Below are 17,927 nucleotides of genomic sequence, written 5' to 3' on the forward strand. Positions count from 1 at the left end.
GGTGATGTCGAGACTCATGCCCGATGTCAACACGCGCAGTACCCGCCCCTACCCGCCAGACAGAAGGCTCTGCCCATGGGGGCCAGAACTATTCACTGTATTCCAAGTAAGGTCGATACAGGTTTAACATTGCTCCCCTTCTTCTTCAATTCTGTCCCTTTAGAAGTGAACCTAAGTGCAGAAGAGTCGCCTGATAAAAGCAGGATTACTTCCCCAGCAAAATGCAGTCAGTGGAGGATAGTTACATACAAATTACATGCATAAAATCAACCCCAGTCCTCTGCCTTGGCATGATTGGTGGGGAAATCAGCCAATCATCTCCATTCTGCCCTGAACTAATGGTGTCACTATTTGCCTCCTAATTAAAACACAGGGAACGTGTGGAAATGCTCAGCCGATAAATCCTTAGTCCTTTGTCCAGCTGAGCCCTACTTCTACTGGGCAGGTTCAGTGTCAGCGCTGCTACCAGGGCTTCATTAACTCCGATTCTGGTGGTGGGAGGGGTGTCAAACAGTCAGGGCTTCCACTTCTAATCATGATCAAGACACCTCACTCCTCAGTGGGGTGTACACGTGAGCTGGCACTGGGTGAGGATGGCATCTGGGGCTTGGCTGCGATTCTTCCCATGGGCGAATAGCCGGCCGGTAGAATTTACTTTCACGCACTAACAACGGCCAGTTGGAAACTGGTACTTGTGGAATCCTTTCCCCAACAGGAGTCAGGGAGAGAAGGTGAGAAAAATTGGATGGAGAGAGGAAGATAACTATTCATATGAGTTGTACAAATTTACATATCATTCTAGGTGGTGCCACGGGTTAACATGACTATTACATGTACAAGCAAACAAAACACTTAGATTCACTTCTAAAGGAGCAGAATTGAAAAGAAGGGGAGCAATGTTAAACCTGTAAAGACCTCACTTGGAATACAGTGAATAGTTCTGATCTCCATATTTCAAAATGAATACGAAAGCAGCAACAATAACTTGCATTTACATAGCACCTTTAACATAGTAAACAGCTCCCAGTGCTTCACAGAAGCGTTATCAAATCAGAATTTGACACTGAGCCACATAAGGAGATATGAGGATAGGTGACCAAAAGCTTGGTCAAGGAGCTAGATTTTAAGGAGAGCCCCAAAGGAGGAGATATAATTAAAAGCGCAGAGTTTTAGGGAGGGAATTACAGAGCCTAGGGCCTAGGCAGCTGAAGGCACAGCTGCCGATGGCAGAGTGATGGAAATCGGGGATGTGAGAAAAGCCAGAATCAGGGGACTGATGTGATCTCAGGGGGGTGGGGGTGTAGGGCTGGAGGGGGTTACAGATGATAGGGAGGGCTGAGGCCATGGAGGGATTTGAACCCAAGGATGAGATGTTTAAAATTGAGATGTTGCTCAATTGTTGGCTCAGGGCCATTGTAGGTCAATGAGCACAGGGGCAATGGAAACATACCGGAGCTGGTGCAATAAAGATTTACAAAAGGTGTATGATTCGAGAACTGACAGTGTACAACGATCAGGAAAGACTGAACCGACTGGGGCTCTTTTCTCTGGAAAAGAGATGACTGGGGATAACCTTCTCGAGGTCTTTAGAATTCTGAAGGAATTCGAGAGGATAGATGTGAGGAATGTGTTTCTGATTGTGGCCAACCCTAAAGCAGGGGCCATAAATGTAAGATAGTCACGAGTAAATCCAATAAGGGTTTGAAAACAAGCTTCTTTACCCAGAGAGCGATTAGAATTTGCGATTCTCAGCTACACGGAGTGGTTGTGGTGAATAGCACAAATGCAGTTAAGGGGAAGCCAGGGGAACATGCGAGGGAGAAAAGGAATAGAAGGATACGGAGATAAGTTGAGATAAAGCTGCGGTGGGAGGAGGGGCTTGCAGAGCCTAAACACTGGCTTAGAGCTGTTGGTCTGAATGGCCTGTTTCAGTGTTATAAATTCTCAGTAATTCTGTTTAAAAGATAAGTGAGACAAATTTACTTTGCAAATAAACAGAGAAAGGAATAAGCGTGACCTCGTATTCAGAGAAATTCCAGGTCAGTGCCTGATTAGAACCGTCATGTTTGGCCTTGGTGAACAGCCGGAGCTGGCCATTGGTGTGCTGGAACAGCAGAGGGAAGGGCCGACCCGTACTTGTGGGCCTTCAAGCACGGAGATGGCTTGTTACTGGGTGGGGGGGGGCGGGGGAGGAAGTGCTGTTGGTTTTCGGATACAGCTGTTAAGAATGTGGAGCTGAAAGAAGCCTCTCATGAGGCAGGAAGGCGGGATGGAATGCGATGCCCTCCCAGTGCTGGGCCGAAGCCAACAGCTGGCCCTCGCTCCGCACAGGCCCTCTCCTGCACTCTCTCAGTCAGCCTGCAGCGAGACACCCACAGGCATTAACCCTGTCATTCCACTGGCACTGCTACTCATTAATTTAAAAGCTGCGGTGTGGCCTGCGCGTTGCTTTCTAACCCCGTTGAGGGACTGACAGGGAGAAGTCAGAATATGGGTTCCTGTTTGTCAGTTGTTTTGGAGAATTTTTTTTTTAAACCCTCTGGTTTGTGCTGACGGGGATTCCAGCCAATGGTACTGAGCTACACAGCTCAAGAATGTCCCTGGCTTGATCCTGTGCCTGTGGCTTCACTGAAAAACGCAATCATTGACTTCAGAGTCACATTAGGGCCGCTCACTATTGCTGGCACCCGTTGGACGGCGAGTGCAGCAGCTCAGGCGAGGTGCACACTAAATTTTGGATAACCTGCTGACATATCACCCATTTAGTATTGGAGCACTGCCACTATCCGTGGCAGCCCATGAAGTGTCAATGCCTTCAGGAGAGGGGAGAGGTGGGGGTGGGGCAGGGGGGGTGGTGGGGGGGGGGTGCTGGTGGGGGGACGCCGGAATCTCACTCTCTGGGTATCTAATGACTGTCAGCAGTATAGAATTTCACACCCCTTCAAGACCAGGTGACCAGAGCAAAAACAGCTTTAACAGAGCCCATTTGGGGTTGGAAATGTGCAGGAGTTAAAGAGGAGAAATATTCCATTCCTTTTATTTAAAATCAAAATATTTTCTTGAGGTGAAGGGGGAAAGAGGTATTTAGTGCTGAGGAATGGAATATTTGACTTAATATCAGCACTAAGGGCTCTAAACTCGGGCAGATGCAAGACAGAGATCCTTTTGTCCTGGTCAAACAATGTGCCTGAGCCTCAACCTCACAAGTATGCCCCCTAGTGCCCAAATGTGGACTTTTGGCCATTGTCCATTTGAAAAGTTAGTACCACATTGAAGGGGCTTTTGTGTAACCTATCAGGAGCTTTCATGCATGTGATGATGGGAGGATTTGAAAGCAGGTGACTGCAGGTGAAAACCCAGCCTCTATCCCATTGCCCTCATTCAGCTTTGTTTGAAAAAATGCAGCCAACACTGGGTAACTTGAATGAAATCCCAGCTGTGGGCCATATCAAACAACTGAGTCTGAATATCGTGGCATTTGTAAAAGACTTGCATTTATATAGCCCCTTTACAATCTCGGCACGTACCCAAGTGCTTTTCAGCCAATGAAGTATTTTTGAAGAGTCTGTTACAATGTCAGCAGCAAATTAGTCCCACCAATGGCGATGTGATCATGACTAGATAATCTGTTCTTTAGTGATGATAACTGACGGGATAAACATTGGTCAAGTGAACTCCCCCAAGAGGGCAGACCTCAAACTTTTATAAATTTTAACCAATTGCAAATGGCATAAATCTCCTCAGAATGATGAGGTGCTAATGGTACTCAATTCTATGGCGTCAGCCATTTGCATAATTATTCCCAGTCCCAGATGCTGATTTTTGATTGGCTGCAGGGAGCATGATATTGAGAATGGGAAATTGCACGTTGGTGAAATTTCAAAGGATGTAGACAATTAAAAGGAGCTGTCAGAATAAAGAAAAAGACTTGCATCTTTCATAGCTTCAGGACACCTAAAGTGCTTTACAGCCAATTAAGCATGTTTTGAAGAATTTGGCAAACAATTTGTGCAAAGCAAGCTTGCGTGTGCACAGCAATGAAATAAATGATCAGACTATCTGGGATTGTCCAGAGCACTGGATAGAACTCCCTTTCTCTTCTTTAATAGTGCCTTGGGATATTTTACATTGATCTGAGAGGGCAATGGGGGACCCTGGTTTAATGCATCATCCAAACAATGTGGCAGTCCCTCAGCACTGCACTGGGAATGTTGGCCTAGACTATGTGAGGTGAGGCTTGACCCCAAGGCCTTCTGACTGATAGATGAACAGCATTATGAACTGAGCCACAATGACAAACAAACAGCCCTGAAGATATTTTAAGTCATTGACAGTCTGGTAATCCAACTCAGCCTGGTCTTAAGTGACTCCAGCCCTGGAGTATGTGGTTGTCTCTTAATAGTGAAGGGAATAGCTGTGTTCTGGCTGACAGCCTGTTCCCACTGAATAAATTAGGGACGATCAGGGTTACAATCCAGGGAACAAAGATTTCCCAGGCTTCTTTTCCCCAAAATTGGCCTGGATTTTTATCTAGGTTTTCACTTCTTGCAGGAGGTCATACAGTTTCAGGTGGTGCAGGGAAACCGTGAAGTCCCACAGTTGTGTGGAACAGGCTGGGTGGGTCTTTTCTCATCCATCAATGTTTTTAGTTCTTCATCGCTGCTTCTTGCCTACCCTGATTCACCAATGCCTTTTAGGGAAAGAAAGCTGCATCCTTACCCTGGGAGGCCCACATGTGATTCCAGTTCCACATCAATGAGATTGACCCTTGACTGCTCTCTGAAGTGCCCTAGCAAGTCACTCCGTTATATCAAAACCACTGGGAGCACCTTTACCATACAGACTGCATCAGCTTAAAGAGAAGACTCACCATCAACCTTCTCAGGACAACAAAGATGGGCAATAAATACCAACATTGCCAGCACTGCCTACACCCTGAGAACGAATTAAGAAAAGGTGCCATTATGGCACAACTTTGTATCTGAGTTATGGCTGACCCAGTTCTACTGAAGACAGTTTGCTTCAGTGATCACAAGGCAGGTACAACAGAGTCTTCATATATGGAATAGTGACATCTCATTGACCCCTGGATACCTTGGCATACCTTATTTCATCCAGTATCGCTAAAGGCATGACATGCGTGCTTCCAAAGAGCCATCTAACATGATGGCTAATCAGGCCTTCGCATGTCATACCTATGATGCTGGGCTTGTTGTCACGGTTTCCCTCAGAAGCAGGAGTTTCTGGACTAGGGATGGTCTGCCAGGAGGCAGTTATGTGCATCACTTTCTGAAGCTGCTGTGTGGTTAATGATGGGTGGGAAAGGGACATCCCTCCTGTGGACCTCCACGTCTTCCAAGAAGCTAAAAGAGGAGTGAGGGGTGGGGGCAATTCCTATCGTGAAGCCCATATTGAAAATGGAAAAGGAAGAAAGGTAAGGCAGAGCAATCAAATGGAGCAGAAAATGAGGAACAACTGGCAAAGGCATTGCTGAATGATTGTTTTATGGGCCCTTTAAACATCGCTCTGTATCCAACTCAGAAACTGGTAACTCCGGTCAGCCTGTACATCGACTGTACATCAGTGTCATCATGATCCAAAAAATAACATAGTAAGAATCGAGATGTCAACCCCGCTTTATTGAAAGAATACACTGAGCTCCTGCTTATAGTGGAAGAGGCTCACAGAGGCCCCAATCCCCGGGTAAGGGCATGGCCCCTTTAAGAACAAGAGAACCCCACCTATGTCTTTAAAAGGTAATTGCGACTGGAGGGGCTGTTGGGGCAGGGGGTATTTTCTCCAGCTAACTGAATATAAAAGGTGAGGTTCAAGAGCAGTAGGAAAGAGCTGAAGAAAGCACTGTGAGGTTGTTCTGTGCTGTGTAAATTCTAAAACCTGTTTGAAACTCAGACTGTTCCAGGACTGCTGTTTATTGGAAAAAGCAGCTGGTAGGACTATGTAACGATATAGGTGAAAGTGCAAAATAATATTTACATGGATTATACTGGAACAGAGATCTTATAAATATCAGGAAAACCTGAACAGGTTGGTGCTCTTTTCTCTAGAAAGGAGAAGGCTGAGAGGTGATCACATGCAGGTCTTTAAAATGAAAGAAAGTTTGACAGAGTGGACGTGGAGATGTTCCTATTTGTGGTGGAGTCCAGATTGCCCTGCTCTCTATAAGCAAGAGGTTTGCAGACCAGTCTCAGGTGTAATCAGTTTACAGAGAGCAAGCAGAAAAGGACTGGACACTGGGAGCCTCCTGTCTGTGAGACTCAGAACCCACACTGGCTAGTGCACTGCCGCTGGGACATCAGTACAGTCTGTACCAAAAGTATTTCCTGCACAAAGGATACGGATATAAGTTAGGGTTATCAGTGATAACAAAATTGCTTATCTATTATTTTGCTTCCTTTCCTGAGACACAAACAGATAAGTAGAAAATTTTGACCTCACTATTTATACAATTTGTCAGAATCAAATTCCTACTTTTTCAAAACTGCAACATGAGGACACACTTCCTGGGGCCAAACATCCTGTGTGAGGAACACCAGTCGGGATACAATTCTACCCACACCAGACACTGGACCAGGTAAGGTTCCATATTCACGGGACACCAGACAAGGGTGTAGATCCACCCTCCCCAGACAACAAGGGTGTAGATCCACCCTCCCCAGACAACAAGGGTGTAGATCCACCCTCCCCAGACAACAAGGGTGTAGATCCACCCTCCCCAGACAACAAGGGTGTAGATCCACCCTCCCCAGACAACAAGGGTGTAGATCCACCCTCCCCAGACAACAAGGGTGTAGATCCGTCCTCAGCAGACACCAATATTGAGTGAGGAGATGTTGGGCGAGGGGATGTTGGGCGAGGGGTTGTTGGATGAGGGGATGTTGGGTGAGGGGGTGTTGGGTGAGGTGATGTTGGGCGAGGGGTTGTTGGGTGAGGTGATGTTGGGCGAGGGGATGTTGGGAGAGGGGATGTTGTGTGAGGGGTTGTTGGGCGAGGGGTTGTTGGGCGAGGGGATGTTGGGCGAGGGGATGTTGGGTGAGGGGATGTTGGGAGAGGGGTTGTTGGATGAGGGGATGTTGGGCGAGGAGATGTTGGGTGAGGGGATGTTGGGTGAGGGGATGTTGGGTGAGGAGATGTTGGGTGAGGTGATGTTGGGTGAGGTGATGTTGGGTGAGGTGATGTTGGGTAAGGGGATGTTGGGTGAGGGGATGTTGGGAGAGGGGTTTTTGGGCGAGGGGGTGTTGGGCGAGGGGATGTTGGGTGAGGGGTTGTTGGGTGAGGTGATGTTGGGCGAGGGGATGTTGGGAGAGGGGATGTTGGGAGAGGGGATGTTGTGTGAGGGGTTGTTGGGCAAGGGGTTGTTGGGCGAGGGGATATTGGGTGAGGGGATGTTGGGTGAGGGGATGTTGGGCAAGGGGTTGTTGGGCGAGGGGATGTTGGGAGAGGGGATGTTGGGAGAGGGGTTGTTGGATGAGGGGGTGTTGGGTGAGGGGATGTTGGGCGAGGAGATGTTGGGTGAGGTGATGTTGGGTGAGGGGATGTTGGGAGAGGGGTTTTTGGGCGAGGGGGTGTTGGGCGAGGGGGTGTTGGGCGAGGGGGTGTTAGGTGAGGGGTTGTTGGGTGAGGGGTTGTTGGGTGAGGTGATGTTGGGTGAGGGGTTGTTGGGAGAGGGGTTGTTGGGCGAGGGGGTGTTGGGCGAGGGGGTGTTGGGTGAGGGGTTGTTGGGTGAGGGGTTGTTGGGTGAGGGGATGTTGGGTGAGGGGTTGTTGGGTGAGGGGTTGTTGGGTGAGGAGATGTTGGGAGAGGGGTTGTTGGGCGAGGGGATGTTGGGCAAGGGGTTGTTGGATGAGGGGGTGTTGGATGAGGGGATGTTGGGCGAGGGGATGTTGGGCGAGGGGTTGTTGGATGAGGGGGTGTTGGGTGAGGGGATGTTGGGCGAGGGGATGTTGGGCGAGGGGATGTTGGGCGAGGGGGTGTTGGGTGAGGGGTTGTTGGATGAGGGGGTGTTGGATGAGGGGATGTTGGGCGAGGGGTTGTTGGGCAAGGGGTTGTTGGGTGAGGGGTTGTTGGGTGAGGGGATGTTGGGTGAGGGGATGTTGGACGAGGGGTTGTTGGGTGAGGGGTTGTTGGGTGAGGGGTAGTTGGGCGAGGGGGTGTTGGGCGAGGGGGTGTTGGGCGAGGGGGTGTTGGGTGAGGGGTTGTTGGGTGAGGGGTTGTTGGGTGAGGGGATGTTGGACGAGGGGATGTTGGACGAGGGGATGTTGGGGTGAGGGGTTGTTGGGCGAGGGGTTGTTGGGCGAGGGGTTGTTGGGTGAGGTGTTGTTGGGTGAGGGGATGTTGGGTGAGGGGACGTTGGGTGAGGGGATGTTGGGCGAGGGGATGTTGGGCGAGGGGATGTTGGGCGAGGGTTTGTTGGGCGAGGGGTTGTTGGGTGAGGGGTTGTTGGGTGAGGGGATGTTGGGTGAGGGGATGTTGGACGAGGGGATGTTGGACGAGGGGTTGTTGGGCGAGGGGTTGTTGGGTGAGGGGTTGTTGGGCGAGGGGGTGTTGGGTGAGAGGGTGTTGGGTGAGGGGATGTTGGGTGAGGGGACGTTGGGTGAGGAGGCGTTGGGCGAGGGGATGTTGGGCGAGGGGATGTTGGGCGAGGGGATGTTGGGCGAGGGGATGTTGGGGCGAGGGGTTGTTGGGCGAGGGGTTGTTGGGCGAGGGGATGTTGGGCGAGGGGATGTTGGGGCGAGGGGTTGTTGGGCGAGGGGATGTTGGGGCGAGGGGTTGTTGGGCGAGGGGTTGTTGGGCGAGGGGTTGTTGGGCAAGGGGGCATTGGGCGAGGGGATGTTGGGCGAGGGGATGTTGGGTGAGGGGGTGTTGGGCGAGGGGGTGTTGGGCGGGGGAATGTTGGGCGAGGGGATGTTGGGTGAGATGGTGTTGGGTGAGGGGTTGTTGGGCGAGGAGGCATTGGGCGAGGGGATGTTGGGGCGAGGGGATGTTGGGGCGAGGGGTTGTTGGGCGAGGGGATGTTGGGGCGAGGGGTTGTTGGGCGAGGGGTTGTTGGGCGAGGGGTTGTTGGGCAAGGGGTCATTGGGCGAGGGGATGTTGGGCGAGGGGATGTTGGGTGAGGGGGTGTTGGGCGAGGGGGTGTTGGGCGGGGGAATGTTGGGTGAGGGGATGTTGGGTGAGATGGTGTTGGGTGAGGGGTTGTTGGGCGAGGAGGCATTGGGCGAGGGGATGTTGGGCGAGGGGATGTTGGGGCGAGGGGTTGTTGGGCGAGGGGTTGTTGGGCGAGGGGTTGTTGGGCGAGGGGGTGTTGGGCGAGAGGGTGTTGGGTGAGGGGATGTTGGGTGAGGGGACGTTGGGTGAGGAGGCGTTGGGCGAGGGGATGTTGGGCGAGGGGATGTTGGGCGAGGGGATGTTGGGCGAGGGGATGTTGGGGCGAGGGGTTGTTGGGCGAGGGGTTGTTGGGCAAGGGGATGTTGGGCGAGGGGATGTTGGGGCGAGGGGTTGTTGGGCGAGGGGATGTTGGGGCGAGGGGTTGTTGGGCGAGGGGTTGTTGGGCAAGGGGGCGTTGGGCGAGGAGGCATTGGGCGAGGGGATGTTGGGCAAGGGGATGTTGGGTGGGGGAATGTTGGGCGAGGGGATGTTGGGTGAGGGGGTGTTGGGCGAGGGGGTGTTGGGTGGGGGAATGTTGGGCGAGGGGGTGTTGGGTGAGGGGGTGTTGGGTGAGGGGATGTTGGGCAAGGGGATGTTGGGTGAGGGGGTGTTGGGCGAGGGGGTGTTGGGCGGGGGAATGTTGGGCGAGGGGATGTTGGGTGAGGGGGTGTTGGTCGAGGGGGTGTTGGGTGGGGGAATGTTGGGCGATGGGGTGTTGGGTGAGGGGGTGTTGGGCGAGGGGGTGTTGGGCGGGGGAATGTTGGGCGAGGGGTTGTTGGGTGAGGGGTTGTTGGGCGAGGGGGTGTTGGGCGAGGGGTTGTTGGGCAAGGGGGCGTTGGGCGAGGAGGCATTGGGCGAGGGGATGTTGGGCAAGGGGATGTTGGGTGGGGGAATGTTGGGCGAGGGGATGTTGGGTGAGGGGGTGTTGGGCGAGGGGGTGTTGGGTGGGGGAATGTTGGGCGAGGGGGTGTTGGGTGAGGGGATGTTGGGTGGGGGAATGTTGGGCGGGGGAATGTTGGGCGAGGGGGTGTTGGGTGAGGGGATGTTGGGTGAGGGGGTGTTGGGCGAGGGGTTGTTGGGCGGGGGAATGTTGGGCGAGGGGTGTTGGGCGGGGGAATGTTGGGCGAGGGGATGTTGGGCGAGGGGATGTTGGGCGGGGGAATGTTGGGCGAGGGGATGTTGGGCGAGGGGGTGTTGGGTGGGGGAATGTTGGGCGAGGGGGTGTTGGGTGAGGGGGTGTTGGGCGAGGGGGTGTTGGGCGAGGGGTTGTTGGGCGGGGGAATGTTGGGTGAGGGGGTGTTGGGTGAGGGGGTGTTGGGCGAGGGGGTGTTGGGCGAGGGGTTGTTGGGCGGGGGAATGTTGGGCGAGGGGATGTTGGGCGAGGGGGTGTTGGGCGAGGGGTTGTTGGGCGGGGGAATGTTGGGCGAGGGGATGTTGGGTGAGGGGGTGTTGGGTGAGGGGGTGTTGGGCGAGGGGTTGTTGGGCGGGGGAATGTTGGGCGAGGGGGTGTTGGGCGGGGGAATGTTGGGCGAGGGGATGTTGGGTGAGGGGGTGTTGGGTGAGGGGGTGTTGGGCGAGGGGTTGTTGGGCGGGGGAATGTTGGGCGAGGGGGTGTTGGGTGGGGGAATGTTGGGCGAGGGGATGTTGGGCGAGGGGGTGTTGGGTGGGGGAATGTTGGGTGAGGGGGTGTTGGGTGAGGGGGTGTTGGGCGAGGGGGTGTTGGGCGAGGGGTTGTTGGGCGGGGGAATGTTGGGCGAGGGGATGTTGGGTGAGGGGGTGTTGGGTGAGGGGGTGTTGGGCGAGGGGATGTTGGGTGAGGGGGTGTTGGGTGAGGGGGTGTTGGGCGGGGGAATGTTGGGCGGGGGAATGTTGGGCGAGGGGATGTTGGGTGAGGGGGTGTTGGGTGAGGGGATGTTGGGCGAGAGGATGTTGGGTGAGGGGGTGTTGGGCGAGGGGATGTTGGGTGGAGGAATGTTGGGTGGGGGAATGTTGGGCGAAGGGGGTGTTGGGTGAGGGGTTATTGGGCGAGGGGATGTTGGGTGAGGGGGTGTTGGGCGAGGGTGTGTTGGGCGGGGGAATGTTGGGCGAGGGGATGTTGGGTGAGGGGGTGTTGGGCGAGGGGATGTTGGGTGAGGGGGTGTTGGGTGGGGGAATGTTGGGCGGGGGAATGTTGGGCGAGGGGATGTTGGGTGAGGGGGTGTTGGGCGAGGGGATGTTGGGCGAGGGGGTGTTGGGCGGGGGAATGTTGGGCGAGGGGATGTTGGGTGAGGGGGTGTTGGGCGAGGGGATGTTGGGCGAGGAGGCATTGGGCGAGGGGATGTTGGGCAAGGGGATGTTGGGTGGGGGAATGTTGGGCGAGGGGATGTTGGGTGAGGGGGTGTTGGGCGAGGGGGTGTTGGGTGGGGGAATGTTGGGCGAGGGGGTGTTGGGTGAGGGGGTGTTGGGTGAGGGGGTGTTGGGCGAGGGGTTGTTGGGCGGGGGAATGTTGGGTGAGGGGATGTTGGGTGAGGGGGTGTTGGGTGAGGGGGTGTTGGGCGAGGGGTTGTTGGGCGAGGGGATGTTGGGTGAGGGGGTGTTGGGCGAGGGGGTGTTGGGCGGGGGAATGTTGGGCGAGGGGATGTTGGGCGAGGGGGTGTTGGGCGAGGGGGTGTTGGGTGGGGGAATGTTGGGTGAGGGGGTGTTGGGTGAGGGGGTGTTGGGCGAGGGGGTGTTGGGCGAGGGGTTGTTGGGCAGGGGAATGTTGGGCGAGGGGATGTTGGGTGAGGGGGTGTTGGGCGAGGGGGTGTTGGGCGAGGGGTTGTTGGGTGAGGGGATGTTGGGTGAGGGGGTGTTGGGCGGGGGAATGTTGGGCGAGGGGATGTTGGGTGAGGGGGGTGTTGGGCGGGGGAATGTTGGGCGGGGGAATGTTGGGCGAGGGGATGTTGGGTGAGGGGGTGTTGGGCGAGGGGGTGTTGGGCGGGGGAATGTTGGGCGAGGGGGTGTTGGGCGAGGGGGTGTTGGGTGGGGGAATGTTGGGCGAGGGGATGTTGGGCGAGGGGGTGTTGGGTGGGGGAATGTTGGGCGAGGGGATGTTGGGTGAGGGGGTGTTGGGCGAGGGGATGTTGGGCGAGGGGGTGTTGGGCGGGGGAATGTTGGGCGAGGGGATGTTGGGCGAGGGGGTGTTGGGTGGGGGAATGTTGGGCGAGGGGATGTTGGGTGAGGGGGTGTTGGGCGAGGGGATGTTGGGTGAGGGGGTGTTGGGCGAGGGGGTGTTGGGTGAGGGGGTGTTGGGTGAGGGGATGTTGGGCGAGGGGATGTTGGGTGAGGGGGTGTTGGGCGAGGGGATGTTGGGTGGAGGAATGTTGGGTGGGGGAATGTTGGGCGAGGGGGTGTTGGGCGAGGGGTTGTTGGGCGAGGGGATGTTGGGTGAGGGGGTGTTGGGCGAGGGGGTGTTGAGCGGGGGAATGTTGGGCGAGGGGATGTTGGGTGAGGGGGTGTTGGGCGAGGGGATGTTGGGCAAGGGGGTGTTGGGCGGGGGAATGTTGGGCGAGAGGATGTTGGGCGAGGGGGTGTTGGGCGAGGGGATGTTGGGCGAGGGGATGTTGGGCGAGGGGGTGTTGGGTGGGGGAATGTTGGGCGGGGGAATGTTGGGCGAGGGGGTGTTGGGTGGGGGAATGTTGGGCGAGGGGATGTTGGGTGAGGGGGTGTTGGGCGAGGGGGTGTTGGGCGGGGGAATGTTGGGTGGGGGAATGTTGGGCGGGGGAATGTTGGGCGAGGGGATGTTGGGTGAGGGGGTGTTGGGTGAGGGGATGTTGGGCGAGGGGGTGTTGGGTGGGGGAATGTTGGGTGAGGGGGTGTTGGGTGAGGGGGTGTTGGGTGGGGGAATGTTGGGCGAGGGGGTGTTGGGTGAGGGGGTGTTGGGTGGGGGAATGTTGGGCGAGGGGGTGTTGGGCGAGGGGGTGTTGGGTGAGGGGGTGTTGGGTGAGGGGGTGTTGGGCGAGGGGGTGTTGGGCGAGGGGGTGTTGGTTGGGGGAATGTTGGGCGGGGGAATGTTGGGTGAGGTGGTGTTGGGTGAGGGGGTGTTGGGTGAGGGGGTGTTGGGTGAGGGTATGTTGGGTGAGGGGGTGTTGGGTGGGGGAATGTTGGGCGAGGGGATGTTGGGCGGGGGAATGTTGGGCGAGGGGGTGTTGGGTGGGGGAATGTTGGGTGGGGGAATGTTGGGCGGGGGAATGTTGGGCGAGGGGATGTTGGGTGAGGGGGTGTTGGGTGAGGGGATGTTGGGTGAGGTGGTGTTGGGTGAGGGGGTGTTGGGTGAGGGGATGTTGGGTGAGGGGGTGTTGGGTGGGGGAATGTTGGGTGAGGGGGTGTTGGGTGAGGGGGTGTTGGGTGGGGGAATGTTGGGCGAGGGGGGTGTTGGGTGAGGGGGTGTTGGGTGGGGGAATGTTGGGTGAGGGGGTGTTGGGCGAGGGGGTGTTGGGTGGGGGAATGTTGGGCGAGGGGGTGTTGGGCGAGGGGATGTTGGGTGAGGTGGTGTTGGGCGGGGGGATGTTGGGCGAGGGGATGTTGGGTGAGGTGGTGTTGGGCGGGGGGATGTTGGGCGAGGGGGTGTTGGGCGGGGGAATGTTGGGCGAGGGGATGTTGGGTGAGGGGGTGTTGGGTGAGGGGGTGTTGGGTGAGGGGGTGTTGGGCGAGGGGGTGTTGGGTGAGGGGGTGTTGGGTGAGGGGGTGTTGGGCGAGGGGGTGTTGGGCGAGGGGGTGTTGGGTGGGGGAATGTTGGGCGGGGGAATGTTGGGCGAGGGGATGTTGGGTGAGGGGATGTTGGGTGGGGGAATGTTGGGCGAGGGGATGTTGGGCGGGGGAATGTTGGGTGAGGGGGTGTTGGGTGAGGGGGTGTTGGGTGAGGGGGTGTTGGGTGAGGGTATGTTGGGTGAGGGGGTGTTGGGTGGGGGAATGTTGGGCGAGGGGATGTTGGGCGGGGGAATGTTGGGCGAGGGGGTGTTGGGTGGGGGAATGTTGGGCGAGGGGGGTGTTGGGTGAGGGGGTGTTGGGTGAGGGGGTGTTGGGTGAGGGAATGTTGGGCGGGGGGATGTTGGGTGAGGGGGTGTTGGGTGAGGGGATGTTGGGTGAGGGGATGTTGGGTGAGGGGGTGTTGGGTGGGGGAATGTTGGGCGGGGGGATGTTGGGCGGGGGAATGTTGGGCGAGGGGGTGTTGGGCGAGGGGGTGTTGGGTGGGGGAATGTTGGGTGAGGGGATGTTGGGTGAGGGGATGTTGGGTGAGGGGGTGTTGGGTGGGGGAATGTTGGGCGGGGGGATGTTGGGCGGGGGAATGTTGGGCGAGGGGGTGTTGGGCGAGGGGGTGTTGGGTGGGGGAATGTTGGGCGGGGGAATGTTGGGTGAGGGGGTGTTGGGTGAGGGGGTGTTGGGTGAGGGGATGTTGGGTGAGGTGGTGTTGGGTGAGGGGGTGTTGGGCGAGGGGGTGTTGGGTGGGGGAATGTTGGGCGGGGGGATGTTGGGCGGGGGAATGTTGGGCGAGGGGGTGTTGGGCGAGGGGGTGTTGGGTGGGGGAATGTTGGGCGGGGGAATGTTGGGCGAGGGGATGTTGGGTGAGGGGGTGTTGGGTGGGGGAATGTTGGGCGGGGGAATGTTGGGCGAGGGGATGTTGGGTGAGGGGGTGTTGGGCGGGGGAATGTTGGGCGGGGGAATGTTGGGTGAGGTGGTGTTGGGTGAGGGGGTGTTGGGCGAGGGGGTGTTGGGTGGGGGAATGTTGGGCGGGGGGATGTTGGGCGGGGGAATGTTGGGCGAGGGGGTGTTGGGTGAGGTGGTGTTGGGTGAGGGGGTGTTGGGCGGGGGGATGTTGGGCGGGGGAATGTTGGGCGGGGGAATGTTGGGTGAGGGGGTGTTGGGTGAGGTGGTGTTGGGTGAGGGGGGTGTTGGGCGAGGGGGTGTTGGGCGGGGGAATGTTGGGTGAGGTGGTGTTGGGTGAGGGGGTGTTGGGCGGGGGAATGTTGGGTGAGGTGGTGTTGGGCGAGGGGGTGTTGGGTGAGGGGATGTTGGGTGAGGTGGTGTTGGGTGAGGGGGTGTTGGGTGAGGGGATGTTGGGTGAGGTGGTGTTGGGTAAGGGGGCGTTGGGCGAGGAGGCATTGGGCGAGGGGATGTTGGGCAAGGGGATGTTGGGTGGGGGAATGTTGGGCGAGGGGATGTTGGGTGAGGGGGTGTTGGGCGAGGGGGTGTTGGGTGGGGGAATGTTGGGCGAGGGGGTGTTGGGTGAGGGGGTGTTGGGTGAGGGGATGTTGGGCAAGGGGATGTTGGGTGAGGGGGTGTTGGGCGAGGGGGTGTTGGGCGGGGGAATGTTGGGCGAGGGGATGTTGGGTGAGGGGGTGTTGGTCGAGGGGGTGTTGGGTGGGGGAATGTTGGGCGATGGGGTGTTGGGTGAGGGGGTGTTGGGCGAGGGGGTGTTGGGCGGGGGAATGTTGGGCGAGGGGTTGTTGGGTGAGGGGTTGTTGGGCGAGGGGGTGTTGGGCGAGGGGTTGTTGGGCAAGGGGGCGTTGGGCGAGGAGGCATTGGGCGAGGGGATGTTGGGCAAGGGGATGTTGGGTGGGGGAATGTTGGGCGAGGGGATGTTGGGTGAGGGGGTGTTGGGCGAGGGGGTGTTGGGTGGGGGAATGTTGGGCGAGGGGGTGTTGGGTGAGGGGATGTTGGGTGGGGGAATGTTGGGCGGGGGAATGTTGGGCGAGGGGGTGTTGGGTGAGGGGATGTTGGGTGAGGGGGTGTTGGGCGAGGGGTTGTTGGGCGGGGGAATGTTGGGCGAGGGGTGTTGGGCGGGGGAATGTTGGGCGAGGGGATGTTGGGCGAGGGGATGTTGGGCGGGGGAATGTTGGGCGAGGGGATGTTGGGCGAGGGGGTGTTGGGTGGGGGAATGTTGGGCGAGGGGGTGTTGGGTGAGGGGGTGTTGGGCGAGGGGGTGTTGGGCGAGGGGTTGTTGGGCGGGGGAATGTTGGGTGAGGGGGTGTTGGGTGAGGGGGTGTTGGGCGAGGGGGTGTTGGGCGAGGGGTTGTTGGGCGGGGGAATGTTGGGCGAGGGGATGTTGGGCGAGGGGGTGTTGGGCGAGGGGTTGTTGGGCGGGGGAATGTTGGGCGAGGGGATGTTGGGTGAGGGGGTGTTGGGTGAGGGGGTGTTGGGCGAGGGGTTGTTGGGCGGGGGAATGTTGGGCGAGGGGGTGTTGGGCGGGGGAATGTTGGGCGAGGGGATGTTGGGTGAGGGGGGTGTTGGGTGAGGGGGTGTTGGGCGAGGGGTTGTTGGGCGGGGGAATGTTGGGCGAGGGGGTGTTGGGTGGGGGAATGTTGGGCGAGGGGATGTTGGGCGAGGGGGTGTTGGGTGGGGGAATGTTGGGTGAGGGGGTGTTGGGTGAGGGGGTGTTGGGCGAGGGGGTGTTGGGCGAGGGGTTGTTGGGCGGGGGAATGTTGGGCGAGGGGATGTTGGGTGAGGGGGTGTTGGGTGAGGGGGTGTTGGGCGAGGGGATGTTGGGTGAGGGGGTGTTGGGTGAGGGGGTGTTGGGCGGGGGAATGTTGGGCGGGGGAATGTTGGGCGAGGGGATGTTGGGTGAGGGGGTGTTGGGTGAGGGGATGTTGGGCGAGGGGATGTTGGGTGAGGGGGTGTTGGGCGAGGGGATGTTGGGTGGAGGAATGTTGGGTGGGGGAATGTTGGGCGAGGGGGTGTTGGGCGAGGGGTTATTGGGCGAGGGGATGTTGGGTGAGGGGGTGTTGGGCGAGGGTGTGTTGGGCGGGGGAATGTTGGGCGAGGGGATGTTGGGTGAGGGGGTGTTGGGCGAGGGGATGTTGGGTGAGGGGGTGTTGGGCGAGGGGATGTTGGGTGAGGGGGTGTTGGGTGGGGGAATGTTGGGCGGGGGAATGTTGGGCGAGGGGATGTTGGGTGAGGGGGTGTTGGGCGAGGGGATGTTGGGCGAGGGGGTGTTGGGCGGGGGAATGTTGGGCGAGGGGATGTTGGGTGAGGGGGTGTTGGGCGAGGGGATGTTGGGCGAGGAGGCATTGGGCGAGGGGATGTTGGGCAAGGGGATGTTGGGTGGGGGAATGTTGGGCGAGGGGATGTTGGGTGAGGGGGTGTTGGGCGAGGGGGTGTTGGGTGAGGGGGTGTTGGGTGAGGGGGTGTTGGGCGAGGGGTTGTTGGGCGGGGGAATGTTGGGTGAGGGGATGTTGGGTGAGGGGGTGTTGGGTGAGGGGGTGTTGGGCGAGGGGTTGTTGGGCGAGGGGATGTTGGGTGAGGGGGTGTTGGGCGAGGGGGTGTTGGGCGGGGGAATGTTGGGCGAGGGGATGTTGGGCGAGGGGGTGTTGGGCGAGGGGGTGTTGGGTGGGGGAATGTTGGGTGAGGGGGTGTTGGGTGAGGGGGTGTTGGGCGAGGGGGTGTTGGGCGAGGGGTTGTTGGGCAGGGGAATGTTGGGCGAGGGGATGTTGGGTGAGGGGGTGTTGGGCGAGGGGGTGTTGGGCGAGGGGTTGTTGGGTGAGGGGATGTTGGGTGAGGGGGTGTTGGGCGGGGGAATGTTGGGCGAGGGGATGTTGGGTGAGGGGGTGTTGGGCGGGGGAATGTTGGGCGGGGGAATGTTGGGCGAGGGGATGTTGGGTGAGGGGGTGTTGGGCGAGGGGGTGTTGGGCGGGGGAATGTTGGGCGAGGGGGTGTTGGGCGAGGGGGTGTTGGGTGGGGGAATGTTGGGCGAGGGGATGTTGGGCGAGGGGGTGTTGGGTGGGGGAATGTTGGGCGAGGGGATGTTGGGT

At 58.2% G+C, this 17,927-nt stretch overlaps 1 long non-coding RNA gene across 1 annotated transcript in view; it reads left to right on the top strand.

Moving 5' to 3' along the window:
• The first annotated feature begins 1,903 nt into the window (after positions 1 to 1,903).
• LOC121288640 overlaps positions 1,904 to 17,927 on the top strand; it is a 29,956-nt gene continuing 13,932 nt past the window's right edge. The window contains exons 1-2 of the long non-coding RNA XR_005945399.1: positions 1,904 to 2,039; positions 6,476 to 6,592. This is a non-coding gene — a long non-coding RNA (uncharacterized LOC121288640). The remainder of the gene's footprint in view (positions 2,040 to 6,475; positions 6,593 to 17,927) is intronic.

Source organism: Carcharodon carcharias, chromosome 15 (genome assembly GCF_017639515.1).
Source record: "Carcharodon carcharias isolate sCarCar2 chromosome 15, sCarCar2.pri, whole genome shotgun sequence".
NCBI lineage: Eukaryota > Metazoa > Chordata > Chondrichthyes > Lamniformes > Lamnidae > Carcharodon > Carcharodon carcharias.